The following is a 27,293-nucleotide window of genomic DNA, read 5'->3' as shown; positions in this document are numbered from 1 at the left end:
GAGTTTCCCTGACTATTAATTAATATGACCATATGATATATCAGGCTTTTTCATTTGTTAATTTTCTAGATAAGCCGGTTAGTTTTTTTTGCATAGAAAACTGTCATAAGAAAAATCCTTGAGTATAGGTAGTTTCATTTTTCTTTATCCCCTGGACCTAGTATAGTGCTTATCACATAGTAAGTAATAATTAATAAATGCTTATTGAATTAAATTGAAATATTGAGAAGTCATATCTATTCAAGGCCTATAATATTTTAGTCAGGGAAAGATAGACCACTCTGCTACAGAATGGATTTTTTCCAGGTCCTAGGCTATACAGGTTGGCTGGTCAGTAGCTTTTTGTTTTTTAAGAACTTAAAAAAATTTAGATAAAATTATTATATTATATCAATATCAAAAGTTCTTAAGTTGGGTCCCATGAATTTTAAAGAAAAATTGATAACTTTATTTCAATATAATTACTTTCATTTGTAATCCATTTTCTTTTATGAATTTTATGAATTTGTAATTCATTTTCTTTTACACTTTTAAAATATTATTCTGAGAAGGGGTTCATAGATTTTGACATACTACTAAAGGGACTGCTATACATAAAAGTTTATGAATCTCCATCATTCCACCTCCAGTCTATGCGTTTATGATCTAGTCTTCTACAGAATGGTGAAACTAGGCCCTCAACAACTTATACCTTACATCTATACTAATGCACTCTCCTGCTGATTGTTTTCACTGATCCAAATCTTTCCCCAATTAAGTTTATCCTCCACTTGTCTGACAAAGTAATCTCCCTAAAGTTCAGTGACCACATCACTGACCTATTCAATAAAATCGCGTGGTTCTTTATCACTTCTAGGATCAAATATTAAATCATCTGACATTCAAAACCCTTAACAACTTGCCTTCCCCCTATCTTTCCATTCTTCTTATACCTTACTCCCATTCCTCGCTCCTACCCTTTGAGTGCTCTTTGAGCCCATGACCTTGACCTCCTTGCTGATCCTCGAAGAAGAAATTCCATCTCCAGACTCAGGGCATTTTCACTGGCTGGTCCTCATGCTCAGAATATTCTCTTTTTATTTTTGTCTCTTGAATTTCTTCAAGTCCTTGATAAAATCCTGTCTTCTATGAGATTGATTGATCTCCCTCAAAGAATTTAAGATTCTCCAGCCCTGAATTTACCTGAGCACTGAAGTCTCATTGTACCTACTGAGATGCATTCCACTGAATCACCAGAATACCTGTGATGAATTGAATATCCCCTTCCTCCTGTGAAGTATGATGCTCTGTATTGCTCACATATAGAGTTTGCAGAAGCTAAAAATATTGATATAATAAAAAAGAAATATACATTCATATATCATATCCATTATGGGAAATTATGTAAAAAAACATGTGTTTGGTGGGGTATGTCTTTAATTTATTGAAGCTAGCATTTTTTTTAAAATGTGTTTTTATTGTTTGTTTGTTTATTTTTTTGCAGGGCAATGAGGGTTAAGTGACTTGCCCAGGGTCACACAGCTAGTGTCAAGTGTCTGAGGCTGGATTTGAACTCAGGTCCTCTTGAATCCAAGGCCAGTGCTTTATCCACTGTGCCACCTAGCTGCCCCCGAAGCTAGCATTATAAAGGACAACCATACCCATCCAAAACATACCCTATGAGGAGTCTAAACTATGAAACTTTTCATTAAGTAACACCTATAATCTTTTTTTTTTTTTTTTGCGGGGCAATGGGGGTTAAGTGACTTGCCCAGGGTCACACAACTAGTAAGTGTCAAGTGTGTGAGGCTGGATTTGAACTCAGGTACTCCTGAATGCAGGGTGAGTGCTTTCTCCACTGTGCCACCTAGCTCCCCCCAACACCTATAATCTTAATACTATCTTCTTCTTTATTTGGGGCAATGAGGGTTAAGTGACTTGCTGTAATGATTAGAATGATGCCACCTGCTGGAGAACTATTGTAGGAAAGCTCCTCCATGACGAGAAGGCTTCTGAGGGCAAGCCCTGTGGTCAAGGTTCTTGGAATCAGGAGGTGACATTTGCTCATGGGTACTGTCAATCAAGGCTACCAGCCAATTAGCTTGGATCTGTGTATGTGGGGGGGGAGGGGGATGTTCCCAACTTCAAAGGAGGCATTGGGCCCTTTTTTGTTCCTGACCTCACTGTGGTGGTTCAGATGATGGGGTCTCTTAGAAATAGTTAGATTTTTACCTTTCTGGAGGACCTCAGGGGGGAGAGGAGCTGGAGACATTAGCTCCCTGAGACAGACTGCTGAATCTAGGCCTCTCTCTCTCTCTTCACCAAATTCTTGTTCTCCTTAATAAATGCTTAAAAGTCTAACTCTTGCTAGAGCTTATAATTTGTTGGTGACCACTCATTAGATATTTTAGAAAACTAGCTAGAATTTTAGCCCCTTACACTTGCCCAGGATCATGCATCTTGTAAGTGTCAAGTTTCTGAGACTGGATTTGAATTCAGGTCCTCCTGAATCCTAGATGGTGCTTTATCTACTGTGCCATCTAGCTGCCCAAATACAATCTTCTTTTGCTGACATGAGCTTCCATTCCACATGAATTCTCCAAATGCATCTCTGATCTATTATCCAAATAACTCTTTTTTTTTAGTTACAAGAGATAACCTTTGCTCTCATCTCTATTACAATGATTTTTGAAAGACCAGCTTGAGTTTCATGTAGAAATACATTATCTAATAACATGAAAATAGGAAAGATAGCTACAAGTTCAATGAATTAAATCATGATCCTAAATAATTTGGAAATGGTAGAAGGATAAGCCCAATTTACCAACATGATATTTAATCTGGGTACACATACACACATACATGTATGTATATGTATACATATATTCATATATACGTATATTTGTATCTCTATCTCTATCTCTATGCCATACATTTGTTAATCTAACAATCAACAGTAAAAATAAAAGATAGGAAGTTGTTGTTCATCCTTTTTTCTTGGAGGACCAATGACCTTATGAAGGTGATGTCTTGACTTGCACATGAATTGGATTTAATTGAGGCAGAACTGCACAAAGTCATCAACTTCACTCTCTCTTCCAGAGTCATTAGAGTCCAATTGGCAAGACAAAAATCTAGATAACTGTTGATGGCTCCAGAAGTTTCATTATAAAACAGTTCATGGAGGGGAGAAGGTAAAAGATCTAGGGATTTTAGCAGACTGAAAGCTCAATCAGTCAATAATCTCATATATCAACCAATAAAGCAAATCATCCATTCTTTTATTCAAATGTATTAAGCCAATACCAGTCAGAGTTAGGGAGATTAACGGGGAGACTAAGGTGGATGAAGAGTCACAGTAAGTATTGATAGTATTTTTACTCTAAGTTTGAATGGGAGAGAAGTAAAGATAGGAGGCTAGTATAGAGGTATATTGCAAAATACTGGGTGGGATCTTAGAGGTGGTAATCTTCCCACATGGTCATATGTGTGACTGTACTGCTTCATGACTAAAATGAAATAGTGAACCTGAGTAGAATAAAGATGTTTGAGGAATTGTATTTTAAGATTGTTAGAGGAGCCATCCACATGAATACTAATTTATCCAAGATGATTATAAAATTCAATGAAATTATTAAAGTCAAAATAAAAATTTTGATTATTTAAAGCTTTTTCATGAACAAAATCAATGTGTCTAAAATAAAAAAAATACAAGTAATTGATTGGGGAAGGTTTTTGTTTCAAACATCCTGATATGGTTGATATAAAAATTCATAGGAAATTGAAAAAAAAACACCTTTATGAATAAGAGCCATTACCCAATAGAACAGTAGGCAAAAAATAAGCAAAATGTTTTGAAAGAGGGAATGCAATTAGAACGTGGAAAATTTCCCTAATAATTAATAAGATAAATGAAATTTTTTTAAAAAATAGTTTTTACCTTATATTCATTAGACAGCAAAGATGGTCTTTCATTTTCCAAGTTCTACAAAGTCAGATTACAACCTGTATAAAACATATTCTTATATATTTAACTGAGATTCAGGTTAAATGATATGTAGAATTATAATATCATAGACAGAGTGAGAAAGAACATTGGCAGCCATCATTTTATAGATGAAGAAGTTGAGACAGCAGAAGATTTTTAGTTACTTACTTGCGTTAAAGACAATAATAAATAGAAGCACTGGGATTCAAATGCAGGTCCTTGTAACTCCAAATCTAGTCCTATTTCTACTGTACCTCCTTGCCTCTCTGCTCATGGTCACATAGCTAGTAAGTGTCAGGAGCAGGCTTGGAACCCAAGTTTTCCTGACTTTAAGTTCAGTACTCTATCCACTATATAAGGATGATGAAACAATGGTAAAAATTGGAATTTGTCAATGTAATATGGGCTGCAGAAATACAAGCAAACTAATACATTTTGTTTGACTGATATGGGATGCAAACTATTCTGAAAAACAATTTACAGTTACTGTATAGTATATAAGAAAAAATTATTGAACTGTTTGTACCCTTTAATCTTCCCATAACAATTCATATTAGATTTCTACTTCAAGGGTCATTGATAGAAAAAAATTCCCATATGTGCCAAAATCAACACTATCCAAAAGTAGCAAAAATCAGGTATCAAATTATGTACACAATAACTGGGTAAAGAAGTTGTTTTTGAAATGTAATAAAATAGAATTTTATAAAAAATTATAATGAATATGAATAAATTCAGAAGAACATGAAAACCTGTGTAAATACAGAATTAAATAAGCAGCACTAAAAGAAAAATATCCACGGTTATAATACAGCAACAATATAAATAGAATATCATTAAAAGGGAGTAGGATTTCAACTGCCAAGTTGGTGATAATCCTTGAGAACAAATAATTCAGCATACCTCCTCTGTATTACCAGAGAGGTAGGGGAATATAAAGGCATCATACTATATACATTGTCAGACAAGGTCATTGATTTAGTGTTTTTGCATGACTGTTTTCTTTATTCAACTATGTGAGGTGAAGATATGTTAAGGACAATTTATATAAATTTTCCTTGCCCTATCTCTAAGCATTTTTGCTTAGCTCCTTTTCAAAGGAAGGTTCTTTGAGAAGCTTGACTGATTTATCACACTTACACACACACTAGAAAGCCCATTAATAAATAAATAAATAAATATATATGTGTGTGTGTGTGTGTGTGTGCATATATATATATATATATATATATATATATGGATGGATGTGTGTGCATATATATATACATACACATACATATATCCATCCATCCATCCATCTATCCATATATATACTATATATATGTATTATATATATATATATATATATTTTTTTTTTTTTTAAGCTGAGGATGAGGCAGAGTTGTAGACCATGAATCATGTAAAGGTATTACTTGAGAATATTGGTAGAATTGCCTGGGAGTGTGTAGATTACATTAAAAAGATGGAAAAATGGTGGTAAAAATGAATTTTATGGACCTCAAAAGGGGAAAAAGTTGAGGTATCATGGTAGTGAAATGATCTGGAAATGATGGTAGTGATGATCCTTTAAGTTGGAATAGGCAGGAGGAGTATCTTTTACTTCCTTCTCACCTTTTATTTTTCTTTATGTCATTTTTGCTTAGTTTTCCATGCCTTTGTTCCTTAGTTTATTGTGACCTTTTTTTTTTTCATCTTTTTCCAGCCACACTTTGCCATTAAGAAACTTTCCCCAACATCTCCCTAGAGTGATTGTCTTTGCCAAACTTCTGGTCTACCTTTTCCGGTAAACTTACAGCCCACTCCTTCCCTAGGCACTGGGGAAGGCTTACAGGCTAATTATTAATCATCTCTTTTCCTTTCATTTGGCCCTAACTCGGTTGGCTTCCTTGCAGCCCAAACACATTAACCAGCTCTATATGCTATACAGGCAATTGAAGAAAGGAATCATCAAACTGAAAAGAAGGCCCCTAAGAGAACATTTTCTTTTTGAAGCCTTCAGCCCACAATCATTCCTCCTCTGAGCTCTGTGCCACTCTTCATGGCTCAAGGAGGGAATAACATACACACCCAATTAGGAGGAATAATCTATCTAACCCTGTAGGAAAGTAGGAGGGGAAAGGGATAAGGAGGGGAGGGTAAAATAAGGGAGGGCAGAGCAGGGGAGGGGGAGTCAGAATCAAAACACTTTTGAGGAGGAATAGTGTAAAAGAAGATAGAAAATAGAAAAAAATATCATGGGAAGGGAATATGATGGAAGGAAACAGTTATGATGATTGATTGATGATAATGGCAAAACATATGGTACTTACTTTGCTGGGCTCTTGTGAAGAAAATTCTTTGTCAATTTTAAGGTACTATATAAAAGTCGTCTATTACTGTTGTTGCAATAATCAACCTCATGGGTTTATTGTAGGGAAATCTCTCTTTAAAGTACTATATAATTGTAGTTTACCAAAAAAAAAAATGATGAGCAGGATACTATCAGAAAGACCTGGAGGGACCTGCATGAGCTGATGTAAAGTGAAATCTACTGTATAAAAAACAACAACCCAGTATTATTATTAGATGATCTGCTGTGAATGTCTTGGTTATTTTCAGCAATGCAATGATCCAATATAACTATGAATTACTTAGGAAAATTTCAATTCATCTACAGAGAAAGAACTGATGGTATCTGAAAACAGATTGAAGCATAATTTTTTTGATAGCTCCTTAATCTGAAGTTTTGTTTTTGTCTTTTTTCTTTCACAACATGGTTAATGTGGAGATGTTTTGCATTACTACTCATGTATAACATATTTTGAATTGCTTGAGTTCTTGGGGGTGTGGGAAGGGAGGGAGGAAGAGAAGTTGGAACACAAAGTTTTAAAAAAATGATGTTGGGGCAGCTAGGTGGTGCAGTGGATAGAGCACCGGCCCTGGATTCAGGAGGACCTGAGTTCAAATCTGGCCTCAGACACTTATCACTTACTAGATGTGTGACCCTGGGCAAGTCACTTAACCCCAATTACCTCACCAAAAAATAAATGAGGTCAAAATTTGTTTTCACATGTAATTTGGAAAATAAAATTCTAAACAAAAAAAAAAGTAAAATGGTTTCTAAATTTCAAAGTGCTATATCAATGATAGCTATCACCATCATCATCAAGTATAATAGATATGAAAACTCCAGATATTATGAGGGAGTAAGTGATGAAAATCAGGGGAACAAGGTATCAAATGAGGAATGCTAATAGAAATACCCTCACATATGATATAGAATTTACTTCTATATTATAAGATAATATATAATGTCTATCAAGGTCTAGCCTAGCTAGGTTCAGAGAGTCCAGTGACCAGAAAACTGACCAATGGGTGAATGGATTTTGGGATCATAGAAACATTATGCCCTCATTGATGAAGTAGCAGATCTTTTGAAGCATTGAAATAGTACTGACCAAGCAGAGTCACCAACCCTAACAATTGCTTGATATTTGTTCATTATTTGTGAATTTTTTTTGCATTCACACATAGTCAGATTCATAGATTCAGATATATAAAGGACCTTAAGTTATTTAGTCCAATACTTTTGTATTAAAGACAATGAAGCATGTCCAGAGAATTTAAGTGATTTGCTCAAAAGCATACAAAGATAACTGACTGAGCCAGGATTTGAAACTGATTTTGAATCCAAAAACAATGTTCTTTTACATTATACTATGCTGTGTCTCAAGTCAGTTACTTGGTGTGGGATTAGAACCCGATGCTATCACAGAGAAGTAGAGGTTCAAAAATCAGTAGGTACTCTCTAGTGCAGTTTCAGTAGAATCCATTAAAAATTCCATTTTCCTAAATTCTTTATATAGTTCACAGGGGGTTCATATTTATAATTCATAGATCAAGAGCTAGAAGGGACCACAAATGTCATATAAACCATGGTATAATATAAAACACAGCTGTTTTTAGCTGTGTTATAACTGGCCATTTTGGCACTTACAGAAAGTAGCATACAACTTGCCCCCTAATCAGTTCATAATGTGAAAATAGTACAAGTTTCAGGGACAGGCAATAATGTGGGAGAGACACTGCTCCAAGTTTGGGTGTCCTGGATATCATCTTTGTAGGAGACAGTCTTTAGGACACCATATGACCACTGAGGCAGGACTTGAAATTAGGTTTTCCTAATTCCAGGAATCTGGGGTAGGAGAACCAAGTTGCAGTTGGGAAGGAAAGAGTTAATTGGACATAACATCAAAGTGTGGTGAGAGGAGTAGTTTCCTATATGTAATAATTATTATTAATAGAATAGATATTATTTCTACACTGTTAGAGTATGAATTCTGTCAAAATGTTAATGTAACAAAATTTTAAATTCTACATTCCCTAAAAAAAAAAATTTGAAAATTTTTTGCTCCTAAATTTCAGTGCACCAAGAAGAAGCTCCTTTTTCATTGCTTTGGTTATAGCTATGGTCTCAGAGTGCCCCCCCCCCTTTTTTTTGGCTTATTTCTGCTTACAATGCATAAATTCTGTCTACTTTTGCTCACCAACCTAGTCAATGGTAATTCTCTCTGTTTTTGTGGGATATCCTTGGTGGTTGATTGCAGTAGTTCAATACTTTTGTTTTTCCTTGTCTATTGTTTTATATTTCCTAGAATTTCCTGTATTGATTGTCATGCTAGCTTAGTCTTACCATAATTCTGCTATTTCATATCATACCTACTTGCCTAACATAAAATTAAATTATAATTTGCTCTTACAATTACCAATGGATCCATTAATAGGAAATGAGTTTCAGTTCATTATTTCTATTGTTATTATCCTATAACCATTATTATATATCAGTTTTAATCTTATCATCATATCCCCTATAAGGAAGGGGGAGGAGTATAAGATTGGGGAAGGAACCTGAGTAGTTCTTTAGAAAAAGTTACAACAGTTAGAAATAACATTAGAAAATAATGAGGTAACAGTAGCAAAATGCATGTTTCAAGCTTCCAATTAGACTGAATGCAAGAATTAATTTGTTGGGCATAAAATGGGACAGAACAAGATGACCCAAATTCAAATATACAGATTAGGTTATCTTGAGCCCAAATTTTGAGTTCAAGAGTTTGATAGGACCAGTGATTTCTAACAGTTTCACTCTCCCTGACATAGCTTCCTCTCCCATCTTACATTCTGATTGATTCAAGTTTCCCTGATGTAACTTCCTCTTTTGGGGGCAAAAAAGGTCCCAGATCCTTGAATCTGGTGCTTCTTTCAGACTTGGTGTGTGCCGAGAACATTTCAGTCATCCTTTTCTGATAACTGACTGACTAGACCCATTTCTAGATTGAGATGAGAGGGACCACTAGTGCCATTATATTATTTTTGTATATTCTTGCTGAGTTAGGGCAAGCAAACTCCCGATTTGTTAAATGTTTCCTGACTTGTGACTGCCTCATTTTGTCCCAACATCAAACCTGAACTAAGAGGGTGCTGGCTTTAGAGCTTTGTCTACAGCTAAGAATAATGTTCCATGTCTGTGTAGTTCTTTACAATTTTATAAAGTTATTTCAAGTGCATTGTTTTATTTGAACCTTACCACAATTCTTTAAATTAGGCAGGGAAGGTATTATTGTCCCCATTTTATATCTCTTCCACAAAGTCCTACACTGAATACTCATAATGCTGTTAGAGTAGAGCCTCAATTCTAAAAGATGATGGCAGCACAGCATAGGCTCTGGCACATTATAGTATTCTTGAAAAGGATTCATTAATCCTAATAACAAACCACTCTTGCTTTATGAATATCAGCATAGCTCTGAAGACTTCATTTCAAATTCCATCTATGATGTTTTCTTTCTACTTAACCTTAAGCAATTATCTATGACATCCTTTCCCAGTCCTTAATCATAGTGACTTCCATCATATAATTTCCAAATTATCCTGACTGTATCTTGTTTCTATGTTTGCATATTTCATATTTTTAAAATTTATTTTAATTTTTTTCAATTAACAAAAATATTGTTTCTTTCCCTCTAAACTTCTTACCCCCAACATGGGGAAATAAGGGAAAAAACAAATATATGTTGTTAAATAAATCCCTTCATTGGTCATACACAAAGAATATATGTTTTATTCAGTACCTTGGGTACATCATCACATCTCTGTCCAATAGCATGTTTCATCATAAGTTGTCTGGAATCATGGTTGATCAGAGTGCTTACACTTTTGAAAAGTGTTTCTTTCTACAATGTTGTGATTGTATACATTGTTCTCCTCGTCTTATTCACTTTATTCTGTATCAGTTTATGTACATCTTCCTACGTTTATCTAAAACAATCTCCTTCATCATGTTTTATGATACAAAAATAATGACTTACAGCCATAATTTATTCAGTCATTCCCCAATTAATAGGTACCCATTTAGTTTCTATTTTTTTGCTACTACAAATAGAACTTCTATAAATATTTTTTGTACATATGGGCTTTCCACCCTCTCTTTGGAATAAATATCTAATAGTGGTTTCATAAGGTCAAAAGGTTTACACAACTTAGTAAGTTTTAGATATGAATCCAAATTTTTTTTCTTCAAAAATGGCTGCACCAATCAACATTCCCATCAATAGGTCATCAATGTGCACGTTATCCTGATGATTCTTCAACAGTTTTCTTTTCTTTTTGTTCAACTTTGTCAATCTGCTGGGTGTGCAGTGGAACCTGAGTTACTTTAATTTTCATATCTCTAATTATTTGTGATTTAGATCATTTTCGCATGGCTATTTATATCTTAGATTTCTTCCTAAGAAAATATACTTTGACCATTTATCAGTGGGAAAGCAATGTTTTAAGAATCACTAAAGTTCATAGTGAAAATTGATTAATATCACAAAACATAAAACTAATTATATTTTTAATTGCCAGGAAAAAAACTTATTACCAAGGTGGAAATCATTTCTGAATCAACTGCATAAAATCAGATTTTTTCTTTATTAGAGAAAACATAAAAATCCATACATTACTGTGGGAAAGAAGAAAAACGAGAAAAGGTTGTGGCTGGAATTAGAACAGTTCCAACCAGTTTTATTAAAACAATGTGGGGGAAGAAAACAAACAATGTGTGAAAGAATGACAAACACCAATTAATTATAAGAATTTCTTATAGAAGTATAACCAATATAAATCATCTATCCCAAATAGGAGAACAATAGGGCCTAAAAAGCAAATAGGGCCTTAGTCAGCAAATATTTAATTAATAAGTAGAAAGATATAGCAGCCAAGAGCAGAAATTCTTGAGAAACTAAACTTCCTTGAAAAATCTTTCAGAGATGGATAATCAAAGATTATGAGTAGTATTACTTCATAAAACATTAAGAATCATTATAGACAAAAATAAAGGATTGACAAGAAACCCGAGGTATCAGCAATTCTGAGAACATTTTAAGGTGAAAAAAGGAAGGCAAAACATAAAACAAAGAATAGAAAAGATCTGAAAAAAAATGTAACAAATTATTTTCACCCTTAACCACAATGGGGCCACAATATTTTGACTGTAACATCACCATCCTTGGATATTATTAGAGAGGATGTGGAAATGGCACTGAAGAAATCAATAATTAGAGAAGCAGCTTGGAATAGATCAAGTACACAGTGAGAACAGCTGTTGTGGAGACTACAATTTTGAGAGAATTGAGGGATCAATTCACAAAATATCTGAAGGAAGGGAAGATATCAAAGCATGGGGAAAATACTCAAACCTTATTTATTCCCCCAAAAGACATCTAAAAGAACATTTGTACCTATTGATATCTTTGGCTACATTGGCTTCTAAATGGAAATTTTTATAAGACTAATCTATATATACATCAAGAGATCCTAGACTAGGACATTAAAAAGAAACCCAGGTAATTATAAGTGATATTTCTACAGTAGACAAAATTTTCATCATCAAATGCATATAAAGAATACAATCTTAAAAAGAATACAATCTTGCTGTGATTTTTATTTCATATATATATAATAGTGTATAAATATATTTATCTATATATCTGATTAGGAAGAGCAAAATGTTACATTAAAGGTTCTCCTCTAAAGAGACATCTTCCATACACATGTTGAAATAATGCAAGAATCCTAGAAAACTTTATCTCCAGAGATAACTTTTTAAGAATTCTCTCATTACTAATACCAAATGAAGCATGAGGCAAAGAAACACTGTTGGCTTGCCAATGGTGAGCAAAGGCACCACTGTCATGTAATAGATTCAGTGTAGAGTCCATTTTGAAGAGTAGATTTCCCCAGATGGTGAGGTACTGCAGATGCTTCTTTTTGTTTATGAAATTGTGCTCATTGTATCAAGTCCTACAATATTGCTGACTCTCTTGAATAAGATCCCAAATTGCTGAAAAGAGTTTCATCAAAATATCCACACAGGAATAACATAGTGGAAAAAGAATGCCTATTATCCAGACAATGATATGCAGTTGGCTGGAGTACCTATAGAGCACTTGCACACAAACATTGTAAATGGACAATGAATTTGGACTGGAATTGAATAGGAAGATAAGAATGGACTCAATTGGATTTGAGAACTTGCCACTCTCTTAATGACCCAAAACTTTTCCATGAAAAAAAAGCCTACATTTTTAATAAAAATATTCTCTCAATGCTGTTTTTATGGCTGCAAGTCATGGAATGCAATAGTTTTGGAAGAAATGAAACTTGAGCTAATACAATGGACATACATGGTGGGTATGAGCAAGCTGCAAAAGATGCAAGTAATTATGAATAGGAGAAAAGAAAGAAATTATATCATAAGAGAAATGTATGAGAGAAGCAGAAGATGAGCTTGTCAAATAATGAGAGCAAAGTATATTAGACAGCTTATTAACTATTGTGCATGTGAAGAGATAGTGAAGCCTTTATTACATCTTGTGGAGACCTTATGGGAGGACATGTCCAAGAGTTACATAGGTTAGGCAGAGATAATGGACTAATATCTGAATCACTGAAGAGAATATCCATGTCACTGTAACCTCAGATACATTTTAGTAATTGAATACTTTACAGAAAAAGACTTGGCCCTAGGTCTCCTGGCTCTTTGTACACTGTTCTTTAAATATACTTAAGCTGGGGCAGCTAGGTGGTGCAGTGGATAGATAGAGCACTGGCCCTGGAGTCAGGAGTACCTGAGTTCAAATCCGGCCTCAGACACTTAACACTTACTAGCTGTGTGATCCTGGGCAAGTCACTTAACCCCAATTGCCTCACTAAAATAAAATAAAATAGAATTAAATATACTAAGCTACCACCAGTATGCACTTTTCAATCATTATATTCCTTGTACTTGATTGGTATTCAAGGTGAAGCAAAGAATTAAATTACAGTCACAGTTCTGTCTAGGTACAGATGAGGATCTGTACAGATCTAGGTACTAGATCTAGGTACAGTCACAGTTCTGTCTAGGTACAGATGAGGCTCTGGGTACAGATTAACATTCACCAGGAATCAAAACAGACTTCATACTATGGGGCATCATCACAATAAAGCTGTAAGCATTCCTCCGTGGAGAAGATTCCACATAGCACCTAAAATTAGTGAAGAACCAGCAGACAGAAGTAACAGTTCAGGAGAGAACCAGCAGATGGAAACTCAACAGAGAAAACAACTCAATGGACATCAACAAATGTGCATATTATATCAGCAGCCCAATGGAGAAGTAGGACTCTTTCCAACAGGGTAGGATAATCAAATTGGCCTAAATCACTGAATCAAAGAATTTGAGAATTGGGGGGAATAAAGAAAAACAAAAAACCAAATATCTCCTCAGTTTCCACCTAATCCATCCCATACCCAAGAAAAATCCCTATTATATCATAATTGATGAGTGGTCATTCAGCCTTTTCACAAGTACCATCAAGAAGAAAGAAACTACTACTTCAAATAAGCAGAAAATCACTACCTATACTGGTCAGCTGATAACTTTATTTATTGAGAAGATTTTTTTTAATTTTCATTTTTATTCTGACATTAATATTAAACTTTTGGGGCAGCTAGGTGTCACAGTGGATAAAGCACCGGCCCTGGATTCAGGAGGACCTGAGTTCAAATCCAGCCTCAGACACTTGACACTTAATAGCTGTGTGCCTTGGGAAAGTCACTTAAACCTCATTGCCATGCCCCCCCCCCCAAAAAAAAGACTAAACTTGTCTCTTGGCAACTTCCACCTCTTTTTGATGGCTCTGTCTTATCAGGGCATCTACTCTTTTCTTTCTTCAAATATTTAACCAAAATGAAACGTGGCCTTCCTGAGTCTTCCCTTCCCCAGACTTTAGATCCTGTACAATGTTGGATGCCCTGTTTTACACACTCCCCATCTTACCAATATTTCTGTGGCTTGCTTAAACAGTTCAATTTTGTAACCAGGGTATGCGGAAGTGGCTTTTCTTAGAAATGGAGATATTTGCCTTAATCAAGTTTGTTCTGTGTCTCCAAACTTCATCCTATCTTTCTACTCTTTTCTTCCACTACGATTTTTTAAAAATCCATTTTAAAATAAGGGAATTCCAAGGCAAGCATATCAGAGATTACTTTCTCTTCATTTTTTCTTCAAGTAATTATCACCAGGTAAACAGAAATGCTTTAGAATTTAAATGTATGGGTAAACAGTCTAGGCTTTTCTTAGATATGGAAAACAGGTATCCAAAAGAGTACAAGCTAGTTAATTATGTTTCATCTTATAAATAAAATAGTCCCTTTATTAAATAATTGTTGTGATTGACTATTAATCTTTGTCTGATTTGAAAAGGTAGAAAAACTGTATCCTGATACAATTGTCTATTATTTTATGGGCTTATTTAAGAGCTGTCATGATGTACTTAGGATGGTAGTATGAGTGGTTGTGAAAGACAACCCACTCCTAAGAATATTTAAGGAGGGGGCAGCTAGGTGGCGCAGTGGACAGAGCACTGACCCTGGAGTCAGGAGGACCTGAGTTCTAATCCGGCCTCAGACACTAAATACTTACTAGCTGTGTGACCCTGGGCAAATCACTTAACCCCAACTGCCTCACCAAAAAAAAAAATAAAGAATATTTAAGGAGATTTGGTGTGTGAAGAACAGAGAACAGAAGAATTAACACTGGGGTTTAGTGCAGAGTCAGAGTCTTGAGAAAAGGAAAATATGAACATAAGAAATGGTGGTGTGTGCAAGAGAGCCAAACTGTATTTGAGAAAAGCAGCAGTGCTGAAGAGAACAGATATAATTAAGGGAGTTTCAGAACTTTTGAACAGCAGGGGTTTTGTTAGACTAGAATCAGAATTTGTTAAGACAATGGCCTGCAGGCCATTGTGAGAATGCATCACTTAGGTGATTGAATGACCCTCTGGATTCTTGTTCCTAATCCCTTTTTTAGGCAGAGCTACCAGTATTGGGGAGCTATAATGAGTTTCTGAGTTCTATCTATGTCATCTTCATAAAAGAAGAGTGAAGGGGTAGTGGTGGTCAAAGCCCAAGACATAGGTAAAAATGACTCACCAGCCTTAGGTTCATCACTGATACTTATAGGCTCTTCAAAATTGCTGTACTTTGTTTCCATTATCATTTTTTAATCTACCTTGGAATCTGTCTGATCTGTTCAGAACTTCTTCTCTACTTGCATCTGCAGTTTGCTTCCTGGTACTTTTTTTTTATTTTCTTTTTCTTTTTTTTTTCAAATACACTTAAAGAAATTTGATAACTACATTGTGCAATTTATAGAATCCCAGATGAGCTGAAAGGGATCTCAGAGGCTATTCAGTCCAAATCCTTTGTTTTATACTTGAAGAAACTGATTTGAGGGCCAAAGAGATTAAAAGAATTGTGTAAAAGCACACAGAGGAGCATCAGAGGAGGGTTTTGAACCCACATCCAGATAGTATATTATTATTTCATGATTTGTGAGGAAAGGCTCCTATATAGGATGAAATAACCTGCATATATCTAGCATAATCAAAGTCTATAATAACATTCAGTAATGTGTAGGGGCCAATGATAAGGAACTTGCCTTGGCCTTTGTCGTGAACTGGTCCAGCATCTGACTGTGAGACAACAGGTTGGGGCAATGGTAGTTTCCAGAATATGGCCAATAGCCTGGGGATCAATCCAAAAGGGCTGGAAAAGGATATGGAAATGGGTGATATATGCAGAAGGAAATTACAAAGAGGTGAGTTGATTAATTAAATACAGGTCAATGTTAAACAGTCATCAACCATGGGAAACTGGATTCCAAGGAACTAGCAAATATTAGGCAGATTTTTTTGAACTTTCCCAGTGGCCCATGAGCTTCTGATGTTTCAAGTCATTCAGCTCCATGTGGAGATACCTATCAACAGGAACTGAACTGACACAGAGCAGTGATTAGAAGAAAATTCAAACAACCATTAAATGCCCTTTATTGAATATTTCTGACATACCTACACCTAAAGTTACTAAATTCCCTAACAAAGTTTAGACTGTTTGAAAACTTAGGGAAAGCACTGTATAATGCCAGATCCTGAAAGCCATTTAACCTCTCCAGACCTCACTTTATTTACCTCCAAATGAGGAATTAGGACCACATTACCTCTAAAGTCCTTTGTAACTCTAAATATATGATCCTATGATTACAGGCTAGTTCCTTGATTACTAAACTTCAACTGAGTACAAATAGGTCTCAATTAGTGTAAGTAATGCATCCTATGAAATGGTTTCATGTTTTCAAATTCACATTATTCAGAGTTATAATTATGGCAATTGGTTTGGCACAATTAAATATGTAGTGAAGATTTGAATAACTCAGTCACTTTAGATCCAATTTCTTCAAAGGGAAATATTTATTTGCTTCAATGGACTTTCTGTTCTTAATGGGGTTTGGTTTTAGAATGCCTCTATAGCCTTTCATCCTTGTTCTTCCTCTAGCAAACTGAAAAGAGAAGAAGAGAATCAATGAGTTGAATCCCTATGTTTCTGTTAAATCTTACAGATGTTCAATAAGATTGGAAACTATGCTTTGAATCTCTAATTGAATTAAACCATCACTCTCCTTGTCAATGCTTAATAAGTATGGATTTAAAGGGAACTTCTTTAGTAAAATAGCCTGGCTCTAACTTCTGATATTTTTTTCCTTCTTCTTGAAATCTATACCTTCTTTATCTGTAAAATGAAAGGTTGGACAATATAGACTCCAAGATCCCTTCAAGCTCTAAACATATGAATCTATTATCCTCTGATTTCAGAATATTTTAGACTCTTTAGAACAGAATCTCATCATTTTTAAACACAGCAATAGAGGGATTTACCACATACTCTTAACAACTGAGACTCATCTATCAATGGGTCAGTTTGCCTCAACATTAACATGGTATCTCTTATTATGCATAGATAGGGAAATTGATGAGATTTAGGGTTAGATTTCAGATTCCACAGCTCCAGATTTGCTTGTGTTCTCTGACACATTCTCTATTCATTTTAGACCATTTACAGAAAAATAGAGTTCACCCTTCTCATCTTTGCTGTACCTTCCCTACTTCCACACTACCCCCAGAGGTTTTGCTTGAAAAAAGTCAAACCAAGGTGGAGCCAAGTTGGCAGAGGAAAAGCAGCAAGTCACCTGAGCTCTCCCCAAGACCCCTTCAAATACCATCAAAGAATGACACAAGACAATTCATGGAGCAAAAGAACCCGCGAAATAACAGGGTGAAATAATTTTCCAGCCAAAGACAATCTAGAAAGTTGGCAGGAAAGGTTTGTCACACCCAGGTGAGAGTGGAGTGCAGTCCAGTGCAGGCCACACCAGTGCAGTCACAGCCAGTGCAGACTTAGCCTCAGCAAATCAGGAGCAGGCCTTGGGAGCCACTGAAGTAGCAGAAGCTGCATTGGTAACTGCTTCTGGAATTTGTATCCCTCAGAGGGTAAGAAAGTTGAACAATTGGCTAGAAGGAGATTACAGGGTTCCCTTTGCTAGCACTGAGCCAGGACTTTGTTGCTTTATCCATATTTGGATCCAGGTCCAAGTTCTGGGTGGCAGGCCCAGGGCAGGGAGGAGCAATACCACACCAGAGCTTGTGGCCAAAGTGGATCAGGGACTCTCCTCACAGTTTCAGGGCAGAAAAACGGACTTGCTGTCACTTGCAGACCAGAGCACAGGGTAGGAGAATAGGGAATACTTCTCTCCTTAGATCATAATACCTTGTAAGAACTGGAAACTTACAGATTTTCTAGAAGTATATCTGAATACAGCTCCACAAAGTGCCTAAAGCTTGGGACAGTGCACCATCCATCCTGGAAGCAGAGCCCTACTTTAACAAAGAGTTAAAAGTCAAGAAATAGGCTAGGGAAATTAGCAAACAGAAAAAAAATTCTGACCATTTAAACTTACTATGGTGACAAGGAAGATCAAAACACATCCTCAGAAGAAGATAACAAAGCTCTTATATCCAAAGCCTACAAGAAAAAAAAATATATATATATGTATATATATATTGGTCTCAGGCCATGGAAGGACTCAGAAAGGACTTTGAAAATAAAGTAAGAGAGGTAGCAGAAACATTTGGGAAGAGAAATGAGAGTGATACAAGAAAATTATGAAAGAAAGTCAACAGCTTGATGAAGGAAACACAAAATACTGAATAACATATTAAAAATACTCAGGTTGGGCAGCTAGGTAGCACAGTAGATAGAGCACCGGCCCTGGATTCAGGAGAACCTAAGTTCAAATCTGACCTCAGACTCTTGACTAGCTGTGTGACCCTGGGAAAGTCACTTAACCCCAACTGACTCACGAAAAAAAAATACTGAGGAAATACTGAAAAAAATAACACTTTAAAAGACAGACTAAGCCAAATGGTAAAAGGTACAAAAAGCCAGCAAGGAAAAGAATGCCTTAAAAAGCCCAATTAGCCAAATAGAAAAAGAGGTACAAAAGCTCACTGAAGAAAATAACTCCCTAAAAATTAGGATTGAGCAAGTGGAAGCTACTGACTTTAAGAAACAATAAAACAAAACCAAAAGAATGAAAAAATAGAAGAAAATGTGAAATATCACATTGGAAATCACCTGACCTGGGAAATAGATCCAGGAGGGATAATTTGGAAATTATTGGACTACCTGAAAGCCATGATCAAAAAAAGCATCTGCACATCATCTTACAAGAAATATTCAAGGAAAACTGCCTTGATATTCTAGACCCAGAAGGTAAAATAGGCATTGAAAGAATCCAATGATTATCTCCTGAAAGAGATTTCGAAATGAAAACTTCCAGGAATATTATAGCCAACTTCCAGATCTCCCAGGTCAAGGAGAAAATATTGTAAGCAGCCAGAGAGAAACATTTCAAGTATGGTGGAGTCACAGCCAGGATAACCCAAGATCTAGCAGTTTCTGCATTAAATGATCATAGGGCTTGCAATATGGTATTCCAGAGGGCAAAGAAACTGGGATTACAAACAAGAATCACCCACCCAGCAAAACTGCGTAAAATCCTTCAGAGGAAAAAATGGGAATTCAATTGAAGAAAGAACTCGCATTCTTGATGAAAAGACCTGAGCTGAATAGAAAATATGCCTTTCAAATGCAAGACTCAAGAGAAGCACAAAACAGGAAAAAGAAATCATAAGGAATTTTAAAAGCTTAAACTGTTTACATTCCTACATGGGAAGATGATACTTGTAAATCATAACTGTCTCATTATTAGGGCAGGTGGATGGAGTATATTTAGACAGATGGCACGGATCTGCGTTGAATATGAAGGGATGATATCTTTTAAAAATAAAATTAAGAGGTGAGAGAGGAATGCACTGGGAGAAAGGGAAAGGGAGCATTGAAATGGGGTAAAGTATCTCACATAAAAGAAGCAAGAAAAAGCTTCTACAGTGGTGGGGAGGAAAGATGTGGAAGGTGTGGAGGAGTGAGTGAACTTTACTTTCATCAGAACTGGCTCAAAGGAGGAATAACATACACACTCAATTGGGTATAGAAATCTATCTTACCCTGCAGGAAAGTAGGAGGGGAAGTGAATGGGGAGGGGGCGGTGATAGAAGGGAAGACAGATTGGGTAGTCAGAGTAGTCAGAAGCAAAACAATTTTGAGAAGGGACAAGGTGAAAGGAGATAGAAAATAAAATAAAAGGTGTGGAGAGTGAATAGGATGGAGAAAATATAGCAGTAGTAGCTGAAAAAATTCAAACCATGACCCCCATCAGAACTCTCCTAGTGTCTTCAGAGATGGAGATTTGGAGGGCACTAGAAACTAGGATTAAAATAATTGCAGCTTCCAAACTTTCAGTACATATCCAAGCTATTTGTTTTCTAGCATAAATTTTTATTCTTGAAGTAAGTCTTAAAAATGTAAATCTTGTTTTCTTTCTTCTTTGTAAGGATGGACATAAACATAGTATTAAGAACCTTGGCATTTTTAGTGTTGTTTCTTGCCAATATTGACTTTATATATACTATTTTCTTCTTTTTATATATATACTATTTTCAACCTGCTACTTCATCTGTGGTCTTATTTTACTTGATAACTAAGGCAGTAGATAAAGAAAGATGCTGTCCCGGGGTGTGTGTGTGTGTGTGTGTGTGTGTATGTGTGAGACAGACAGACAGACAGACAGACAGACAGACAGACAGACAGACAAGAGAGATAGAGACAGACAGAGACAGAGAGAGAGACAGAGAGACAGAAACAGAGAGACAAACACAGAGAGATGTTATCTTCTTGCACATTGGTCTTTCTCTATGTCATAGAGACAACTCAAAGAGCTCAAAGGCCTTGTCAACACCACTTCTGGTTGTTCCTACATCCAATTCAATCCAATAAGCATTTCTTTAAGCACTTAGTATGCATCAGGCACTGTGCTAAGCAGTGAGAGTACAATTGCTAAAAAGAAAGACAGTCCTTGCCCTCAAGGAGTTTATAATCTAATATGTATGGGGGATACAACACACAAAAGGAGGCAGTAAAGTGGGAAGAAGTAGAAGGAAGGGACAATAGGGGAAACCACTCATAGGAACATCTTATTCTGTGGAGGTGAAAGCAGGTAGAATAGGTGATTCAGAGTGGAGTGAAGTGAGAGGCCAGTTGAAATTCCTTTATTATTACTATTTTTTTTTTGGTAAGGCAATCAGGGTCAAGTGACTTGCCCAGGGTCATACAGCTAGTAAGTGTCAAGTGTCTGAGGCCGGATTTGAACTCAGGTCCTCCTGAATCCAGGGCCAGTGCTTTATCCACTCACCACCTAGCTGCCCCTGAAATTCCTTTCTAAAGGAAGACATTGGGAGGAGTTTCATATGCCACCCTCCAGCTCTCCAATCAGAGGGGAGAGGAGACTGAGTTAGCAGAATGGTGCTGAAATTAGATATGATGAGCTTAACCTAGGAGAGGCATCTTGTTCTGTGGAGTTGAAACCAGACAGCAGCCAATTGAAAGTCTTTGACAGTGGGTCTTTGATGGGCCATATATCTTTTATTGAAGGATACTATTTGAAAGACTTAGCACCAGAAAGTAGGTTACAAGGTCATGAGTTTCTTGGCCTTGGAAACTCAGGAAACTGTCTGCTGAGGCATGCAGGGAGTGTACCCACAACAATGAAAGAAACAACAGCTAGGCTTTTGAAGTATTATAATATTAAAAGAGTATGGTGTTCCTTTATTGTAGCTGCTCATTTGAAAACAACAAACTTTTTTATTAAAATATTTGGAAATTTTAGTTCACTGAATCCATATGAAGCATATAAATGTGAAGTTATCCTAAGTGTATTCCATTAAGAGACTTTAGAAACACATCTTAAAGTAATTAATCTTTGAAACTTTTCCTTCTCTTTCATTTTTTCCACATAAAACCGCAAGTGGCACCATTTATTTATAATTCTTCAATATTATTAGTAACAGAACTTCTTAGAGATCTTATTTTATTTTCAGATTTAGAATGTCAAAGCTAGAAAGGACCTAACTTTGCCATCACCCAGATCTACTTCCCATGTTCAATGGCTTTGAATTTCTCTATGCCTTACTCCTAAACCTACTTTTCAGCTTCATTATGACCTTCAGTCTCTCCATCCCATAGTACTACCCCAGGCCATTAATCCCTGGTATAGATACAATATCTTCCCTTCAAAATCATGATCCCTTGATTAACCAGTTCAGTTTTGCACCACTTTATATTCTTTTTGCTTCCTGATCAATGATTCCTTTCCAAATCTCAATTTGGGATTAATGCCAGCAGCCACCTCCTAAACTCCTACTCTGGGACTGGAGAAAATTATGAATCTTTATCAACTGGGTCCAGTACAGATTTTTGCTAGCTAATGTAAACTGGGATAGCCTAAAGAAAGGCAATTCTACTACTCTTCTCTAATTGTTTCTCTATTCCATTCTCCACTATGTCTATTCCAAACTCTTTTGTCTTTCCTCAAGCTTCCCACAACCCTTCTTTCCCGCAGCCTTTCTGCCAAGGACCTCAACTCGCACTGCTCATTTCATATCCTTCTGCTATGTTTTCCTTCACTCCATTCACAAATAACGATGTAACATTTCTACATACCAAAGTCAAATCATTTACATGTACATTTAATTCCATCCCCTTCAGTAGAGTGCCCCCATTATCATCTGCAAATTCTTTGTAATCTTCAGTCTCTCCCTATATGCTAGTTACTTTCTTTCTTTTTTTTTGTGGGGCAATCGGGGTTAAATGACTTGCCCAGGGTCACACAGCTGGTAAGTGTCAAGTGTCTGAGGCTGGATTTGAACTCAGGTACTCCTGAATCCAGGGCCAGTGCTTTATCCACTGCGTCACCTAGCCGCCTCCGCTAGTTACTTTCTTGATCCTGCAAAAGAGATCTAAATCTTCACCTTCTTTTAAAAAGGTTCATTTGAGGAGCAACTAGGTAGCGCAGTGGATAGAGCACCAACCCTGGATTCAGGAGGACCTGAGTTCAAATCTGGCCTTAGACACTTAACACTGAATACCTGTGTGACCCTGGGCAAGTCATTTAACCCCAATTGCCTCACCAAAAAAATGTTCATTTGATCTTACCATATCCCTAGCTCTAGTGCTATATTTCTACTCCCTTGTGGTCTTTTCACCTTTTCACCCTTGTGGCCTCTTTTTTCCCTTTGGTGGATTCCTTCTGAAAGCTCCATGTTGAGAATCCAGCCCTGGTATCTTTTGCCAGATGATCCAGCCTGGTATCTTTTCTCCAGCTTCCACCACCATGAAAATACACAGGTATCCCATCCCCAACCACACATATATTCTTTCCCCATCCCCTTTTAAATGTTTATGTTCTAATGGCAGAATTCCCTTTATAACTTTAGCCCTTTGAAGCAGAGATTGCTTTTCTTTTTTTTTTTTTTGTATTTCTATCCCCAGTGCTAATCCAGTTCCTGGCATATAGTAAGAATAACACATTCTGTTGACTTGATGATCCTTGCAAATCTGACATCTCATCTTATGTTTCAACTAAAACTACTCTCTCCAAAATTATCAATCATCTATTTACTACTACTATCAATTTTTTGGGGGGGGCAGGGGAATGAGGGTTAAGTGACTTGCCCAGGGTCACACAGCTAGTAAGTATCAAGTGTCTGAGGCCAGATTTGAACTCAGGTCTTCCTCAATCCAGGGCTGGTGCTTTATCCATTGCGCCCCCTAGTTACCCCCCATCTATTTACTACTAATGGAATTTTCTCCATTTTGTTCCTTGAAATCATTGCAGCATTTGACCATTGATCACCTTATGGATACTTTCTCCTCTCTAGTGTTTTGAGATGCTGCTTTTTTCTGATTTTCTCATCTTTTTTCTCTCCTTTGATGGCTTTTATCCAGGTAACCCTCAGTAACCATGAGCATCTCCCAATTCTCTGTCCTTGTCCCTTTTCTCATTCTATATATCTCACTTGAAAACCTCAACTCCCATATATTCAATTGTCTTCTGTATGCAAAAGATTTCCAGTTCTATACATCCCGACTTTACCTTTCTCTGAGCATTGGTCTCATAAAACCAACTTCTTTTTGAACATCTAGACCTGAATGTCACACAACTATCTCAGAGTCAACATGTCTAAAACATAATTCGTTGTCTTTCCAACCATCTATTAGTGTTGAGAGCACCATTGTATTCCCAGTTATCCAGGCTCAGAACCTCATCATTTTATTTTACTTTTCTGTTGTACTCACTCCAGTTATTGGATCTTTTGTCACATCTTCTCACTTCTACCTTCACAATATATATCTCTTATGTACAGTCTCTTCTGTCTATTCATACAATAACTGTGATGGTGCAGGCCCTCATCACATCATATGCTTGGGCTATAACAATAAGTTTCTGGTTAGTTCCACTACCTCAATAAGTCTTGAGCCATATTAATCCATCCTCTTTGACTCAGCTATCAAATACATTTTCCTGAAGTTCAAGTTTGACCATGTTATTCCTCTACTCATTAACCTCTCATGTGTCCCAATTACCTACAAGATAAAATATGAAATTCTCTATTTGACATTTGAAGTTCTTCACCAGCTGGATCCTTCCTACATTTACAGTGTCTTTGCATTGTAATCCATTTCAAAAAATCTATAATATATCCATTCTGCTATTCCTCAAATATGACATTCCATCTCCTTTCTCCATCCTTTGTCCTGACTCTGTGTCTTTATTGTTTTTTTGTGGGGCAAATGAGGGTTAAGTGACTTGCCCAGGGTCACACAGCTAGTAAGTGTCAAGTGTCTGAAGTCGAATTTGAACTCAGGTACTGCTGAATCCATGGCCTGTGCTTTATCCACTGCACCAACTAGCTGCCCCCTCTCCCTATGTCTTTACTTAGCACTGTCATTTCTACCATTTAGTTCCCCTGGCTTCCTACAAGAATCAGCTCAAGTGCCATTTCCTTTAGGAATTCTACAAGAGTTCCTGTAGTTACTATGGGAATCTCTTCTAAGGCCACCTACCATCTTCTCTGAATTTATCTGATGTATAAAGATTTATATATGTTGTCTCTTCTCATTAGAATGTAGGATTTTTGAGGGAATGATACTTTTTGTATTTTGTTGGTATTCTCAGTATTTAGTATAGCACTGGTGGGTATTAAGTATTTAGTAAATACTTATTGATTACTGTTGAATATCATTAAAAGCTCTTTTATGGCAGAGAATGTCCCTTAAAAATCTCTGCATCTCATCCAATGCTTTGTTCATAGCAGAGACTAAAAAAATAAGGAATTGAACAACCTCCTCCATCCTCTTCATCTGACTAAGAAAATTGAAGCCCCGAGGTATTAAACAACTTGTTCAAATTCTCTGCAAACTAGCAGAGGTCCCACTAATGGACTTCCAATCTAATATTTTCTACTACACCATACTCCATTTTATCAATGTTTTTTAAAGTACCTAATGTGAATGAATCCAGCTTTAAAAGTTAATCATATTCATCTATATTATTCAATTTGAATGAAGCCCAGATGTTGCTTAATTTCTTGTTTGTTGGGTAAATCACACCTTTCAATGGCATTGTTACATTTTTTTCTTCTTTAACATACATGAAATTTGGAAGTCTTCCATGGAAATTCAATTTTTTTTTCATGGGGATATAGTTTGACGTAGTGGAAACAGCACTGAATTTGGATTCAGAAGATTTGTGTTAGGATCCTTGCTTCACTACTGTAGAGAGGTCAGGCTGTGATTGGTTGCTGGGTGGAAGTATTTTTCTGTTGTTCATCCTTCCTTCTTTTTTTTTTTTTTTACATATAAGGTATTTTATTTTTTCCATTACATGTAAAGATAGTTCTCAACTTTTGTTTATACAAGCTTTACAATTTCAGATTTTTCTCCCTCCCTCCCCTCCCTCCCCCTCCCCTAGACAGCAGGTAATCTAATATAGGTTATATCTATATATCTATATAGATATAGATATAGATATCTATACACACATATATATATATACACATAATAACATTAATCCTATTTCTGCATTAGTCATGTTATAAGAGAAAAAATCAGAGCAATGATGAAAAACCTCAAAATAGAAAAAAAAAACCCAACAGCATCAAAAACAAAAGAAATAGTATGGTTCATTCAGCATCTATACTCCGCAGTTCTTTTTTTTTTTCCCTTGGATTTGGAGATCCTCTTCCATCACGAGTTCCCTGGAACTCTTCTGTGCCATTGCATTGGTGAGAAGAATATAGTCTATCACAGTAGATCAACACTCTGCATCATCTCACTCATCCATCAGCTCACGTAAGACCCTCCAGGTTTCTCTGAAACTCCTCCTGCTCATCATTTCTTACAGCACAATAGTATTCCTTGTATTCATATACCACAATTGTCCAGCCATTCCCCAATTGATGGGCACTCCCTCAACTTCCAATTCCTTGCTGCCACATAAAGAGCAGCTATAAATATTTTTGGCTACATGTGGGTCCCTTTCCCCCTTTCCATGAGTTCTTTGGGAAAAGACTAAAAGTGGTATTGCTGGGTCAAAGGGTATGCACAGCTTTATTGCCCTTTGGGCGATTCATTCCCAAATTGCTCTCCAGAATGGTGGATCAGTTCACAGCCTCCACAACAATGGATTAGCGTTCAAATTTTCCCACAGCTTCTCTACAACATTATTATTTTCCTTTTTTGGCATTTTAGCCCAGCTGATAGGTGTCAGGTGGTACCTCTAGAGTTGTTTTAATTGCATCTCTCTAATCATTAGAGATTTAGAGCATCATTTTTTCATATGGGAATAGATAGCTTTGGTTTCTTCATCAGATAACGGCCTGTTCATATCCTTTGACCATTTCTCAATTGAGGAATGACTTGGATTCTTATAAATTTGATATAGTTCCCTATATATTTTAGAGATGAGGCCTTTACATCCTTCCTTCTTGAGAAGACCAGTAACAGCAGGAGTGTGATGTCTTGACTTGCAAGTGAATCATACTGAAGTGTGGCAGAGCTGTGCAAAGCCATTACGCTCACTCTGTAATCCAGAACAATCAGATTCCAGTGGCAAGACATAGATCAGGATGACTGGTGATGGCCCTGGAGGCAGTGAAAGCCCTTGGCCTTTTTAAGCTATAGCTTCACTCAGCTCCTTTTCCATCTGAAGAAATAGACCCTTGGGGATATTTGCCATTGCTAGGTGGAATGATAGGAACCTAGAAATAAAATGGATTTCTGACTGTTATTTGAGAGCTTATGTGTGCATTTATCTTTTCTTAGCCTGCCTGATTCCGATGTATGAAGATAATTAGATACTGGCTCACCTGGACCAAACTATATATTTTCATATTCTTCTTTTGATGAAAATTAATTATGACAAAAGGACATGGATATGTCTTCATTTCTGTCCTAATTTGTTCTCCCT

The 27,293-nt window shown here is 36.3% G+C and overlaps 1 pseudogene; it reads right to left on the bottom strand.

Moving 5' to 3' along the window:
- LOC122755021 overlaps positions 1–26,896 on the bottom strand; it is a 43,900-nt pseudogene extending 17,004 nt beyond the window's left edge.
- Between the last annotated feature and the right edge of the window lie 397 nt (positions 26,897–27,293).

The sequence above is a fragment of the Dromiciops gliroides genome, chromosome 4 (assembly GCF_019393635.1).
Source record: "Dromiciops gliroides isolate mDroGli1 chromosome 4, mDroGli1.pri, whole genome shotgun sequence".
In the NCBI taxonomy this organism is placed as follows: Eukaryota; Metazoa; Chordata; class Mammalia; order Microbiotheria; family Microbiotheriidae; genus Dromiciops; species Dromiciops gliroides.
Note: the sequence above shows the minus strand (reverse complement) of the source record. Positions and strands in the feature narration are given on the sequence as shown.